General features: G+C 36.8%; 1 protein-coding gene across 1 annotated transcript in view; it reads left to right on the top strand.

Moving 5' to 3' along the window:
* The first annotated feature begins 13,666 nt into the window (after positions 1-13,666).
* Positions 13,667-15,638, top strand: part of COL28A1 (collagen, type XXVIII, alpha 1) — a 172,275-nt gene continuing 170,303 nt past the window's right edge. The window contains exon 1 of the mRNA XM_008569866.1: positions 13,667-13,746. The gene's annotated coding sequence lies outside the window, so the exon portion shown is untranslated. The remainder of the gene's footprint in view (positions 13,747-15,638) is intronic.

Raw genomic sequence — 15,638 nt, 5'->3', positions numbered from 1 at the left:
TAGTTTTTTGGTACATGCTTTTTGGTACATGGTGTGTAAATTTTGATGTTCCCACTTTTTTATTCCAAAATACATGTAAATTTTACATCTCTGATTGAGGATCTAAGGAATTCTCTTTCTACATAGAAATAATTCCTGGGACCGGCCCTGTGGCTCACTCGGGAGAGTGGCCAGTGCTGAGGCTGCTGGTTTGGATTCTATACAGGGATGGCTGGTGAGCTCACTGGCTGAGCGTGGTGCATGCCGAGGGTTGCGATCCCCTTACAGGTCAAAAAAAAAAAATTCCTCATATTAATAATTACAAATGTTAAATTATACTTATTAAATGCATTTCTTATTGCTGGAGAGTTTTTCTTTCTTGTAACTTTAATATCAATAAATGTCTGGGAAATAAGACTCCTGTTTAATAGCCTATAGAGGATGTTGATGTATCAGCAGCTGCTCTGACATTATTGGATATAAGTAAGACCCACCCTGACTATTAAATAGAATTGGATAAGATTACTCATTCTAATAAAAGCATTGACTCCATGAGTTTTTCTTATGGTTGAGATTGATATTGGTATTTCTGCCAGCTATTTAAAATTTTAATTACTGAAAATTATTTATTTTAACCTAAATTTTTTGTCCTTTGCATTTATTTTATAAGGTAAAGGTTGGCCAGTAGAAAGTACATAAAGAATGAAATAAAATGTAGTCACTTTTAACTATGCCCACATATACACAGAGGGAGATGGGAGTTAAGGGTGATAATTACTCACAGTGTTCTTCCTTTGGGTTTGGAATTAATTGAGAAATATACATAGCAGTCAGAGACATGGGGATTAAAACATTGGCATTATTATCAGGAAAGACGAACGTGGCTTGGACCTGCAACCTTAACCAAGCTTCTTGGTACCTGGGCCCCCATCTAGACTTTTTTACAGCTGCAAAGGGTGCTGCCCAGTGTCACTCATACTAGGATCCCAAATAGTGAGTATGGAGAAGATGAAGTCACACATGCAAAGGACTTTTAACACATTAACTCCACCAGTTCAAGAAACATGAACGAATGGATGTTAGACTATCACTCCATCATTCAGGATGAATCTAACTCCTCCTCCTATGTGGAGGAGTGAATTAAGGGGCATAGAGATGCCAAAATTTATATACTAACTTAAGTATCATAGAAATTTGAAGGCGGGGGATAGGTTCCCATGACATACTTTGGGGAATTTTGCAGGTTTAAGTCATCAAAATCTTTGTATGTCACAGAATACTACAATAATTTTAAATAGTTATTCATGCTGCAGCTATTATTGATGAGTGATTGTATGTACATCACCATGGGTGTTATAAAAGAAGTAAAAAGACCCTCACTAAATTTCTGCCCTTAACTTATTGAGAGAGATAATATTTGAGTATTATTATATAATATAAAATATTTACACTTCAGTACAAAACATAATAAATATTAGTAGATGAATGATGCCATATATAACTCTGGAAAAATCAGAGTAGAAAGTGATCTCTGTAGACTACACACCAGTTAAGAAGCATTGGGTTTAAGCAAATTCAATCTGGTTTAAATAAAAAAAGGGAGAATTTGGCCTATGAGTCCAGAGATAGTATGAGTTTCAAGTTTGCTTTGATTGGTGGTTCACTGATGTAAATAAGGACCAGATTTCTTTTTCTTCTCTCTTGCTCTGATTAGCCTCATCAAAAGACTGACTTTCACCTTATTATAAGATGGCTGCCTTTAACTGCACAGATTTCTTTTTGTGAAAGGTCTTTTCTGAAAGCTCTTTCAAAAGAGCAAGAAAGAGTCTTTCCCAGAAACCACCAGCAAACATCTTTATAGTCTCATTAGTCTAAATTGGGCTATGTGTCTACCTCTAAATTATTATGGCTAGGGCATGGAATTATGTTGATCAGTTTAGTCTGAACCACATGCATATGGATCAAAGTATATCAGCTACCTGGCAGATGTGTTAATACCTGCACAAATATCCTGGTAATAAGAGATGGGTCAGTGTTATGGTTGCTAGATTTAGCATAATAAATTACAGGTCACCAAGTTAAATTTGAATTTCAGGTAAGCAATGAGTATTTTTTTTTTTTGAGTATAAGTGTGATCCAAGTATTGTATGGGACAAACTTACACTAAAACACTATTCATTGTTTATTTGAAATCCAGAATCAATTGATGTCTATATTTTATCTGGCAAACTTATGCAGGGGAAAGACTGTTAGGAAAGCAAACACAATGTTCACTTCAGCTAGAAAAGCTGGGGAAGCCATCATGAAGATGGGACATATATGGCCTTAAAGGGTAGGTAAGATGTAGGCAGGAAGAAAGGACTGAGGGAATGTTTAGGGGGGGAGCACGGTGTAAGTGAGGTTGGATTCTGGTGTGGCAGAAACGGAGAGGAGCGTGTTTGACTAGGGCAGGATCCACTGTCACTGCAGGGATGGTCAAATTTAGAGAATGGTAGACTAACCTCTACTTACAGATTGTCAATAGTTTTGAATGTCAGGCTAAACAGTTTGAACATTATCTTGCAGATCAGGAGTGGCAACCTTTTCCTGTAAAGGGACAGATAGTAAATATTTTAGACTTTGGGGACTATATTATCTCTGTTGCAACTCCTCAATTCTGTGTTGTAGATAGAAAGCAGCCAACAACATGAGTGGTCATAGTTGAGTTCAAATAAACTTTTATTTACAGGTAGCGAGGAGGCAGATTTGGCCTGTATGGTGTAGTTTGCTGACACCGGTTGTGGATAATGGGGATGTCTACATTGTTGACCCCTAATATAGATAATGTTTTTGTCTGAAAAACATTTGTCCTGGTTTTTGTGCTGACCAAATTGGTTAAGCCCTAGATTCAGTTATTCAGAGCTTTATTTCTCCTGGGATCAGTAGCATTGACATTAACTGTGAACTTGTTAGACATGCAGAATCTCAGGCCACATCTCAGTCTTTCCCAATCAGAATCTGCATTTTAACAAGATTTTGTGGTTTTCTTGTTGTTGTTTTTTTTTGGCTGAAACTAGTTTGAGTTGGATTTCTGTTACTAAAAGTTGAAAGAGTCCTGGCTACAGCATAATACCTTTTAAAAAAAATTAGCACATTCATTGTTATAAATTGTACTTATTCTTTATGCCCCTTATCCAATCTCTACCCTCCTCCCTTTTTCTTCTCCTTCCTCCTCCCATTCCCCCTTCCTCCCTTTTCCCTCCTCTTCTCCCCTCTAATAACCGTAGATTTGTTCTCTCCATCTGATACATTAACTGTTCCTCTGTTGGTTTGTTGCCTGGATGATCTGTCCAATGCTGAGACAGGTGTGATCAAGTCCTCCCCTATTATCATAAATCAGATGCTTCTTCTACTACTCGGGAGTGTGCTTTGTGGAGAGAAAGGACCTCTTGGTTTTTTTTGGTCTCTGCTGGTGCCTCTCCTTGTGTCATATAGCATAATATCTTCAAAGCTATATGTTGGGAAAGTGGCTGATGAAAGTTGTGCTTTAGTTAGATGTATTTGGCATTCTGGACAGATTGTGGAGGGTTTGGGGTGAGGTAAGACAGGGGACAAGAAATCCAGTTAGGAAGTGTGAAGTCCCAGCTAGAGTCTAGAATCTAAACTGTTTTTTTTTTTTTTTTTTTGGCTGAGATTTCTCTGTGTTTGGGCATATCTAATGATATAGTTGGTTGGGTGATCCTGACAGAAGTCTGTGCACTTCCATTAAGTTATTCCACAAATATCCATTAATATTTCATGAACTATGTATGAGCTACCCACCATTTTGGGTGATAGTGATCTAAAGTATAGGTTAACAAACTATGGCCCTTGGACCAACTCCATCCTGCTGCCTGTTTTTGTAAATAAAGTTTTACTGGGACACAACCATGCTCATTTGTTTTTTTTTTTTTTTTTTTTTTTTTTTTTTTTTTTGGCTGAGATTTCTCTGTGTTTGGGCATATCTAATGATATAGTTGGTTGGGTGATCCTGACAGAAGTCTGTGCACTTCCATTAAGTTATTCCACAAATATCCATTAATATTTCATGAACTATGTATGAGCTACCCACCATTTTGGGTGATAGTGATCTAAAGTATAGGTTAACAAACTATGGCCCTTGGACCAACTCCATCCTGCTGCCTGTTTTTGTAAATAAAGTTTTACTGGGACACAACCATGCTCATTTGTTTGCATATTGTCTATGGTTGATTTGGTGCTACAATGATAGAGCTGAGTAGTTGCAATGGAGACCATATGACTTGCAAAGTCTAATATATTTACTGGCCATTTAACTAAAAAGTTTGCCTATCCCTGAACTACACTGATGAGATTCCTGTTTCCTAGAAGATAATTCTAGTGAGAGAACACAAAAAATAAACAACTAAACAAATAAAATTATTTCAGTTAGTGATATAAGGCAAAGCAATAAAAAAATAATTGGCAGAGTGGAATGTCAACAGACAAGGAAGACTTGAAGAAATGAGATCTGAGTGATAAGGAGCCAGCCATGCAAAGATTTGCAGGCCAAGCATTCTGAGCAGAGGAAACTGTAAGAGCAAAGGCCCTGAGGTGGGAATAGGTTTTTTTGGTTTAGAAACAGAAATATCAAAGTGGGCTGGAGAGTAGAGAGCAAAGGAGTGAATGGTAGAAGAAAAATTTGAAGAAATGCCAGATCATATGGGGCCTTGTACACCATAGTTGGGGAATTGGCATTTTAAGTATATAGGAAGCCAGGAAATAACTCACCTTAAGAGAAGAGAGGGCCAAGGTCAAGGAGCTTGACTTGGGACAATGACTCTCAGCAGAGCTGAGGTTGGGCACTTGGATTTTCCCATGGATGAAGGTTTGAGTCCTAAAGAGACAGGATGTGAAGGGTGAGGATGTCTGGTCATCTGGTATAGCAATTCCTTCTTTTACTACTCCGGAGTGGCCTTTGAGGAGTGAGACATCCTCTTCTCTTTCCCGTCTCCACTGGTGACTCTCTTTCTGTCAACGCAGTTGAGTGTCCAGCAGGCCACCTGCATAGTAGCTGAGGCTACTGCTATGACATTGAGCCACTTTTGTGGCAGCCAAGGCTGTGGTGGTGGCTTTGGTGGGCTACTTGCACAGAAGTGGTGTTTTTGGCATGCTCTCTTGCCTGCTTCCAAATGGGGGATGGTGCCCTCAGCTCCTGCCTAAGACCCCAGGCATGCTCTCTTATCTGCTTTCAGGCAGAGTGGACTACCCTTGGCTCCTGCCTAAGACCCCGGGTATGCTGTCTTGCCTGCTTCCAGGCCCTAAATTATGTATATTTGGTCCATTCATTCTGTTTGCTCCATATTTATTTTTATCATTTAGTGAATACTAAATTATGCTAATATGTAAGCTACATGAAGTCTGGAATTTTTTCTATTTTAGTTCATTGTTACAGCCTCTGTACCTAGAACAAGGTAGGTAACAAGATGTATTTACTGAATAAAAGAATGAATTTAGTTATGCCTCAAATTATTTATCCAGCTTACTGATAAATACTTTGTTTCCACCATTTTCCTGTAATAAGCATTCTCATGTTTGTCTTTTGAACAAATGTGCTAGAATTTCTCTTTGATATATTACGAGACGTGAAATGGGTACTGCCATTTTTGGTGAAATACTGCCAAATTGCTCTCCAATTGTGGTTTTACCAGATCACACTCCCACTATTAGTGTCCCATTTTATGACAGCTTGTTAACCCTTCTTACTCTTTAAAACTTGCCAGTCTAATGGGAGAAATATGATATCTCAGCATTGTTTAGTTTGCATTTTCATGATTGTTAATGAGGGTGAACACCTTTTCCTATGTTTATTGACTGTTCAGTTTTCTCTTCTATAATTGCCTTTTATGTCCTATTTCCACCACTGTCATGCTCTTTTACCTGCCTGTAATCCTGCACCGACTAGGCCAATTGTAGCGCTCGGGCTAGGCTAATGTCAGAATCCAGCTGACGTTGCCAATTGTCGAGCTAGGGCTGGGTCTGGAGCTCACAGACCCCTCAAGCCCGTTCACAGACTGGGTAACAAACCCTCACATGCCAGGCTGGGTCCCCGGACCCCTCCTACGTCAAGCTGGGTCACCAGACCCCTTACACACAGGTCTATGAGCTAGATAACCGGCAAACAGGTCCTTGGAAGCCATAGGTTGGAAAGCATGGCTGCGTGGGAAACCACGGCACCACGCATGCGCACCAACTCCACCCCCCAACCCCCCCAATTTGTTTACAGAGAACCCGCTGAACCACCCCCTAACTGGCCCTGAGGCGAGGGGAGCCTGATTAAATTATTCTATTTTCCCAACAACCACCCGCTTTTTCTTTTTTCTTTTTTTTTTTGTTTTTTCTTAGTAGGCATGTTTATGTATGCTGGATACTGATTCTATATGTTATAAATTTCTTCTAGTGTCACTTATCGTTTAAGTTGTTTTAGGGATTATGGAACATTTATGGATTTTTATCACTTACACAGCTCTTGATACTCACCACGCCACTGTGAGAGATGTGTTATTTTTGCTGTTCTTGCTGCTATCATTATTTTTATTAGGTTCTTCCTCATAACCTTCTCTTTGTGGATGTGGAAACTGAGGTTTTAGTATGTTGCATGTCTAGGGTTAAAAAGCAAGTAAGTTGCAGAACCAATTCTCAGACCTGTGTGCTGTGCTCTTTTAAGAGGCAAAAGAGCACCACGTGGCCTGGAAATTAGGTATAGTCACTAGAGTGTTGAAGATGGCATGTGACACCTTTGGAAGCCAATTGTCAAATTTTCAAGAATTTTGTGAGCTGGCCGTTAAACATAGATGTTATTAAATATTACATATTTAAACTCATAATTAAACGTCATATTAAAAACAACAGTAATAAGTACTTAAAACTCATCACCTCCTGATTATTGTACCAAATGTTTTACTATTGTTTATGTTCTTGAAGTTGTTGGCATCCATCACATCTGTAGAGTGGAAATTCTATATAATGATGTGCTGCTATATATATTGCCGTATAATGGTATACTGTCATAGTGGAAGTATTCACACACAGAATCTGCTACAAATTAGGACTTGAATTATTGTTTTGTCAATTGTCTAGACTAAAGAAAAGAATAAGAAAACTTAAGGCAGGTTAAACTAAAAAGTGAATTGTATCTGCAATAATTGAATAACAAAAAAAGTTGAGGAAATATTTTAGTATTTGAAAATCATTATCTTATTCAGCTACGAAGTTGCTTATACCATTGACAAACAAATGAAGTTTCAACACACATACATCTTTTGTTTCTTGTTTTGCTTTGTCTTACTTGTTAAAGGAAGGAAAAATCAACACTCTGTTGGAACTATACATCATTCATCAATTGCAAGCATAGATTGGCTAAGGATACAAGAATCTGGCTAAAAATCAATGAAAGCATTTTGTGAGAACAATTTGCTCTATTAATTTGACAATAAAATATTGTATATCTTGTTATTATTTATAAATCCTGTATCACAATCCTTTATAGCAGTAACCTTATAATAAACTTATGAGCAAACTTGTGTACACACACACCTCGACCCCTCCCAGGGAACCAGTTGTTACTTTTTAGCAAACCCCTGGATATCATCTTTATTTACACTTTCCTAGGCTAATTAGGTACTGAGCTCTTTAATTCTGCTCCCTAAATATTTCTCAGAATTATTTACTTCTTTCCATTCCCACTGCTGGTACTTGGGAGCCTTATCTCTCATTGGTGTTATAATAACAGTTTCCTAATAGGTCTCTAAGTCTCCAGACTTGCTTTCCTGCAATTAATTCTTCACACAGCCACCAGAGTGATTTTCCTAAAATGAAAATGTTATCATTTCACTCCCCTTCTTGAAATTGTTCAGTGCCTCCCCATTGCATTCAAGAGAAAGTTTAAAACCTTTAACATGGCACAAAAGAACCCCTACTTATTTATCCTCTGCTCTTGCACTTCCAACCTCTGTGTCCCGGTTTTGGCTGGGTGCCCCCTTTGCAAGTCTCTTTTATGAATATTTTCACACTATATTGCCATTGCCTTTTTTTGTGTGTTTGTAACATTTTGTTATGAAACTTTCAAACACAGAAAAGTTGACAGAATTATACAGCAAACCCACTATACATCACCTAGATTCCACAACTGACGTTTGATGTACGCTTAACATATTTGCTCTATTGCGTGTCTATCCATCTACCCATACCTCTATCAACCTTTTTTTTTTTAACGATATGTTTCAAAGTAAGTTGCAAACACCAGTACATTTTGCTCTGAAACACTTTAGCATGGTATTGGTAACTAGAGTTAATCTGATTGCTTACAAAATTTTTTGGAGGTAAAATTTGCCATTTCCTTTTACTTGCTTAGCCCCTGCAGTGGGTTGAAGTGACGGTGTCTTATTTGTTTTCAAGCCAATACCTCACATATTGTAGGAACCAAACTAATGTTTGTTAAATAAATGAATTTTAGATTCCATCATATGTTACTTAGGGAACTTCTTGATTCATATAAAAATGTAGTTTTATCACCCCTTTGGTTTGTCCACTCATTCCTATACCCAGAAAATTTGAAGAAAGCAACTTACATCCCACTTGTTCCACATCATAGGCTATTAAGAATTTTAATCTGTAACGATAGTAGACGAGCTAACTCTCGCACAGTGTCTTTCTACAAAGCTCCACAAGGGGGTGCCCAAATATCTTTTTTTCAAGCTGTAGTCCCTCAAGACCCACTGTCAGTCCTAATTTGTATTAGTATTTGGCATTTCTGAATTTGGTCAATTAGCATAATAAAATTACATATAGAAATTACATAATTAAGTAAAAGTTACTTACATTAAATAAAATTATGCATGTGCAATTTTAGAATCTATAGTTCTGGATATAATGAATAATGATTATAATAGGTACCTTATATTTGTGCAGTTTAATATTATTAAAAGTTTTTTCATGTCCACAAATACTGACAAATTAATTCACCTTAAATCCCTTTCACTGAAAACTGTCAATGAATAATTTACACTTAGTACAGAATCTAAAAGGACAGAAGTAGAAATAACCTAAAAAAAGAAGGAGGAACTACATGATTTAGGTGTAATTCAAAAAATAGATGACTCTATTACCTTATTAGAAACAATTGTTGTGTAAACCAGCATTGTAATGGGTTGACGTAAGTGGGATAATAAGTTAACTTAATGTTCTTAAAACACTTTTCTTCCACGAATTTGATAGAGTTATTAGAAACTTTCTTTGTTGGATATTCTTATTAAATCCCAAATACACTGACCAGAAAACTCAAGTGAGTATCGAGTTTCTGCAACTTATTATTTGCACAAATAATAATATCTACTTATATTACTTTTGTATTTCGATGAGGTATCAAAACATGGACCATGGGTCACTAAAATCAGTGTAACAATCCCTAGCTACTCAGGTAAACCTGCCCAAACCTGGAGGAAAAAGTTCTTCAACCCACTGAAGGTTCTAAGAAGTGATATTGCCTTTGATGGCTCAGGCATTAAGAATTACACACACACATTGTGAGACTTACACCGTGCTGGAAATTAGCCCATGAAGATTTATCCTGAGCCGTTTGCCACAAAATTAAATCCATGTTTTCCAAACATAAATTGTTGGGCATACTGCTTCCTTTTTCTTCTGCTCTGGCACCAGCCTGGTAGGTGCAAAGGCCTAGAAACTTCCTGGGGTATTTAGGGATAATGAAAGATGGCCAGTTGACACACAGAGATCTAAACTTTATTCCCTTTGACCTTTCAGTGGATCTCAACACCTGCCCTCTATTTTATCAACTGTGAAATGGAAGAATTAAATGAAAATGGTCCCTAAGTTTTCTCCCAATTCTGAGATCTGATGCTATTGTTTCTCTCCAATACAACTTCAAATAGCAACTAGTGGGTAATTGAAGAATTTAACTGTTGAAGATATAGTACAACACTAAAATGTAAAATAAACTAAATGAAAAATAGAAAATACTTCCCACTTTAAAAGCAGGGTTTGGTCACGGTGTAAATAAACAGATCTGATCTTTCTCTTTTGGAGGGCTCTGCATGAAAAGGTTAAGACTGCTCTATCCACTGACTGAAGCGAATAATTAAAGAAAAAAAAATTGAACATTCAAATCTGTGATAGAACTGGACCAATCCATTTTCAGATATTTCTTAGAAAGGAAAATTGTAAATTTTTTCAGATAGCACCCTGATTTTTATAATTGCTTTTAGTTAGGAATAAACAACATGGAAAGAGAAAATATCAATATTTAAGGAACATTTTAAAGAAATAGCCATAAGATTGGTACAATGGAAGTTTATGCTGTCACTGTGGTCTAGGAGGCACAGTGTGTTGCATATGTGACACAATTACTCAAGCTGGGGACCAAATGACAAATAATGAAGCAAGACATATCAGGGTGTAAACAATATAAAAAATAATTGTCAAATGTTGTTGTAAACCTAAAACTACATTTAAAAATAATGTTACTAAAGTTATTGTTATTATTAGATAATAAGAATAACAAAAGAGTAGAGGGAATATAGAAGGTCAACTCATTCAGAATTTGGTGATGGTGGTGATGGGAGGGAGGACTGGAGTCACACTGTTCCATACTTAAGCGATGCCACATTTTCCGTATTTTTAAAATAATAATATCAGAGTTTATTTTTTTATATAGTTTTTTATTGACTATACATATTCATGGGGTACAAAGCTGACTGTCACCACCTGTGCCCAAGATGTGATGGTCATATCAATACTACCAGCATGCGCATTACCACAAATGCAATTATCCCTGTATCACCCACCCAATTAATCCCCGACCTCCCTTCCCCTGCCCCCTGTAACCCTGGATATGACCAATGCAACATTGTCCCATGTTTTATTACCAATGATAATTTTCACTTCCTTATTGTCTTTGAATGCTTTTAATCTTTCCCTTTGTTGATAAATAGGACCAATGCCATTTGGTGTTTCTCTAATTTACTGATGAAGGACTGAGAGAATGTGCAAGTCATAATCTTGGAGCCAAGAGGATAACGAATCCCAGAAACTCCAGAGATCTGAGGCAAGTGTTAGAAATTCTAATATATCAAGCTTTTATACTGGAAAAAAATAATAGAAGGGGACTTCTAACAACAAATTTCTCCAAACTGGGTGAGAAGATCATGGATTTCTCCCTATTCAGTTGGTAATGTTCTTTTTTACTTCAGGTCAGTAGTGTGGGAGGCAGTTGAAATTGGGAGAAGCTTTTGAAATCTTACACAGTACCTTAGTCTTAGTCCAGATGCATAACTTTGATACAAGTTTGATCTTATTTGTTACCAACCGTTTTTTGTGTTTCTATGACTTCATGCAGATAAAATTTTCTGAGATATATGTCATAATAGACTTTGGCCCCTTTAAATGATGCTAGGAACCCAAAATACTATCATTATTGAAATTATGATCATGAATGGAGATCGTGGCACTGGTACCCAAACTAATAAAACCAATATAGATTCTACAATGGTAGAATATTTTTAAAAATTTGAAAAATTTGAAAAACTATTTTCTATCTAGCAGGGCTCTGGAGGACATCAATCTGTTGTATCATAGTCATCAGGTGATAGATGAAAACTAAAAAGTAATCATTCATACAACAAATGTTTATAGAGTGCTTACTCTGAACCATCTATAGTAGTAATAATAAAAATAATGTGCTACCTTTCTTTATAAAGACTTGACTACAGAACAATTGTCAGAAGGGCATGGGCTCCAAGTTGCCTTTTTCTAGTCATCATGGTTATCCATGCTGTCTTATTTGGTCTGGTATATGTCCAGTAGCACATTAATTCAAGACCATCGGTTATGATTAAGATCGCAGTCCTCAGCCATGGTGCATTGTTTTTCTGGGTGCAAAGCCAATGACCTTATGTAAATTGACAGAACTCAAGATTTTCTTGAGTCCTCTACCCAGTCAACTGAGTGCTGATTGCTACACCTGGGAATGAGAGGTAGAAAACCTTGGGTTTGGATTATCCTATTCGATGTTGAGGGATGGATGGGAGTGGATGAGTAGGCAGGACACCGACCCCCCACCAACTTTAATCAGAACAGTTCCAAAGCAGTAGGGCTTTAGTCCACTTCTCTTGTCCAGGAATCACCTATTTGCTTCTTAGAGGCATTATTATTCTCATGTTGTTAATCTGCCCCAGCAAAAAGAGAGTTGACCTAAAAAAATGCTACTTCCTGTTCCATGATTCTCATTTCACAAAAGTGAAAAATGTGGGTAACATCCACAGGCTGTTAGGTGCATATATGGTGGCTCCCTGGGAAATTCCACTGTTATTTCTGCGGTATACCCACTGTTCCTTCTTTCTCTTACCAATGCTGCACAGATCTTCCTCTGTTCCTTAAAAACCACTTTGTGGTGAGGAGACTATGAAAACATGAACATTCACATGAATACTTAATTTAATGATGCAATGGTTGTTGTAAGTGAGGCTCAAGGGTCAAATAGACCTGAGTTAAAAACCACATTCCGGCATTCTCTAGCTTTAATATGACAGTAGACAAGTTAACCACCCCCCCACTTCTGAAAAATGTGAATTCTTACAGCACCCGCTATAAATAAGTAGTTGTGCTTAGAGAGAACTAAAAGAGTTAATGTATGTGAAGCACTTAGCACAGTGTCTAGCATCTGGGAAATATTCATAAATTGGAGGCTATTATTATCACAATAAGGAAATTCTTAAATGTTAAAATGTTGATTTTAAATAATTATTACATGGACATTTATATTGCAGCCTCTGATGATTTTGCCATCCTCTATCTCACAGTCAGTCCATAGAGAAGCCTGCCTGTTAGTTGTCTAGGGATCAAGTGGCTTCTTGGCAGTGTGTTTTACACTGATAAACATTGACTTAATATGGGCTGTAACCACAAAATAGAAAATAGGAAAAAAATAGAATGGAACAACCGTGGTGTCCGTCTTTCCTGGACAGAGACCTCAGAATATTGACCACTCTAAATCTACCTCTCATGTTATAGTTTGAAAGGATCTTAATAAATAATTAAAGCCACCTCCTCATTTCATAAGTGGAAAAGTGAGGACCCCATAGAAGTTAGGGGCAGAAGCAGAACTAAACTCAGATCACTCTTTTACTATATATTTTATATACTTTTTAATATGAAAAACTTCAAAAATCACAGAAATTGAAAGACTAGAACAATCAACTCTTTATCCAGCTTCAATAATTGTTAACCTGTTTCCTCTCTTGAAAAACCAGTTTTGAATCTGAGTCTGGTGTCATTTATACTCCTTCACAGAGCTGTTCAGAACCAGTATCTTAGGGAGCATCCCCCAGGCAAAAAAAATGTAGGAATAAAAAGAGAAGGAATCTGATGAGAAACAAAGGCAGGCTGTCAACAAATGCCTAAAATGTAGAAAATTCGCTTAAGTTGTTTTTTTCAATACTCTGAAAAAGACAGTCTTGTTCCAAAAGGACACTGTTCCTTTAAATTGCTTACTGATCCCACCCAGATCTTGCACCCTGGCCAAATGCCTGACCACTCTTGCTTTAACTTTGTCTAATAATCATGAATAAAAGGTTGCAAAAGATCCAAAAGCAAAGACAAATTTTATTTCTCACAGAACAGACCAATCCCAAATAGCTAACTCCATCCCCAACAATAGTCCTTGCTGTTGGCATTTACTGAACCAGTCTTTAATTCCTGTTTGACAAACTTTATAAGGTAAGGCATAATTGCTTTGTTTTAGTCACTTGAAATAAGATAGGACCATCTAGGAATGGTGGAAGACTAAATGGTTTACACACTTATTATGTGAAGAAAGCTTGTCAAAAATTTTTACCCTCTGATATTACTTTAAATCAATTATTAGAAAAATATGAATAATTCTTAGAATATAAAAATTTTAAACTTATTTTAAAGTTATTTTAAAATTTATTTTTAATTTACAGTCTGTAAATAGTATCATCATGATGATTTTTTGGGCATCTTTTTCTTAATTTGGAACAAGTTTTTACAATTCAGGATTAATTATAGAATACTTTATAACTTGGCTAGTTTAGCAATTTGAATAAAGTCTTTATTCAATCATTTTATCGTCATGTAGAAACAAATGGGATGCACACACTGTGAATAAAATTGGTAAAATCTGCTAAAAAAGATTATTTTATTTTTGAAAAAAATCATGAAACATAAGGTCTCTTGGATTTATTGATCCTGATATCTACACAAAATAAATTTTAGGCAAAAAACAAAAAAAAATATGGCATTTGGTTGAAGGTCACCATTGTTTCTGCATTTATGAAATTTAACCAATAGTAAACATAGAGGTTTACATTTCTTTCATTTAACTAATGGCATTTCCCCCCTGAAATATATATTTTTTTGTATGTGACATCTGAAAGAGAGAAAGGTGAAAAATTTAAAAGCTGAGAATTATAACACATGGTAAAAGTGATTAGAAATGGGTGGGCTCTCAAGATGACAGATTAACAAAGGACAAAGATTTCAGCATGATAGTAGAACTAAAAAAAAACTAGAGCAAGAAAAGTAGAAAGGAATAAGGGTGTTCTTTGGCTACTATTGTGAAACATAAACAAGTAGCAGGACTTCAGTTTGGGAGGGTTAGATAAAAAATATCAGAGCAAATACTAATAAAATAGGAGATACTGTGATTATTGATAATGAATAAGTTTTGTTTGTGAACATCATCTATACAGGCGTTCAAGTATGAATTCATGATTATATGCCAAGAAAACTGCATGAACAGGTGCTTAGTTTGGGGGAAAAACAAGTCTTTATTTGAAAAAGTCAGCATTTCCAAAGCCCTAAATGAAGCCTACAGATGAGAAGTGTTTTCTTTTCAAGATCCTAGATGGAAATCACGCTCTTTAAGTCTGTGAAGATTTTCCTGATCATGTGGCTTGTAAAATCTCTCTTGCTCTCTATGAAATTAAATTCTCAGTCTTTTATTTCCAGAACTTCTGAGATGTTCCTCATGGTATGGACTCAACAAAAGAGAAAAGACATGTGTTATTCCTTTTTCCCTCTGAAAATGCAATAGCAGCTCCCCCCCCCCCATATATCCTTATCTTTGCACTAATCTTCAGATTTAAAAGTTGTACATCCTTCTGTATTCCTTTCTTGGGTTAGCAAGGGGGTTACTCGGGGAGAAATGCCCTTTGTGTGTTCTATTTCTTTAGCACAATTTTTTTTTTTAAATGCCCAGCTGTCTTCTCATCTTAGCATACCTGCTCTGAAGATCAGTTGGCATTTGGCCTATTGCACTTGATGCACTTGCCAGCCCAGATGCTTGGCCATACTGATCCAAAGTACTCTTGATAAACTTCCTGCTGGACAATGCTATTTGAGGAGCAGATGATGGCATGAAGCCAGTCATTGGTCTATCCCCAACACAACAGCTTTGCTTCCCTTTGGGGTTTGCCCACCTGGCATGTATGAAAGAACTCAGTCCCCTGTTGCTTTGCCTCCCATGGATTTGTCACCCCTACTCCCCTGGGTGACGGAGCTGCCAAAGATTACTCAAAGCCCATCTCTTCTGAGCAGTGAGAAGCCCCATAAAGGGGTTAATCTCCCTGAACCCTCAAGAGCAAGGC

This window comes from Galeopterus variegatus, unplaced genomic scaffold (assembly GCF_000696425.1).
Source record: "Galeopterus variegatus unplaced genomic scaffold, G_variegatus-3.0.2 Scaffold538, whole genome shotgun sequence".
Lineage (NCBI taxonomy): Eukaryota > Metazoa > Chordata > Mammalia > Dermoptera > Cynocephalidae > Galeopterus > Galeopterus variegatus.
The sequence above is the reverse complement of the archived record's forward strand: the minus strand, read 5'-3'. Positions and strand labels throughout refer to the sequence as shown.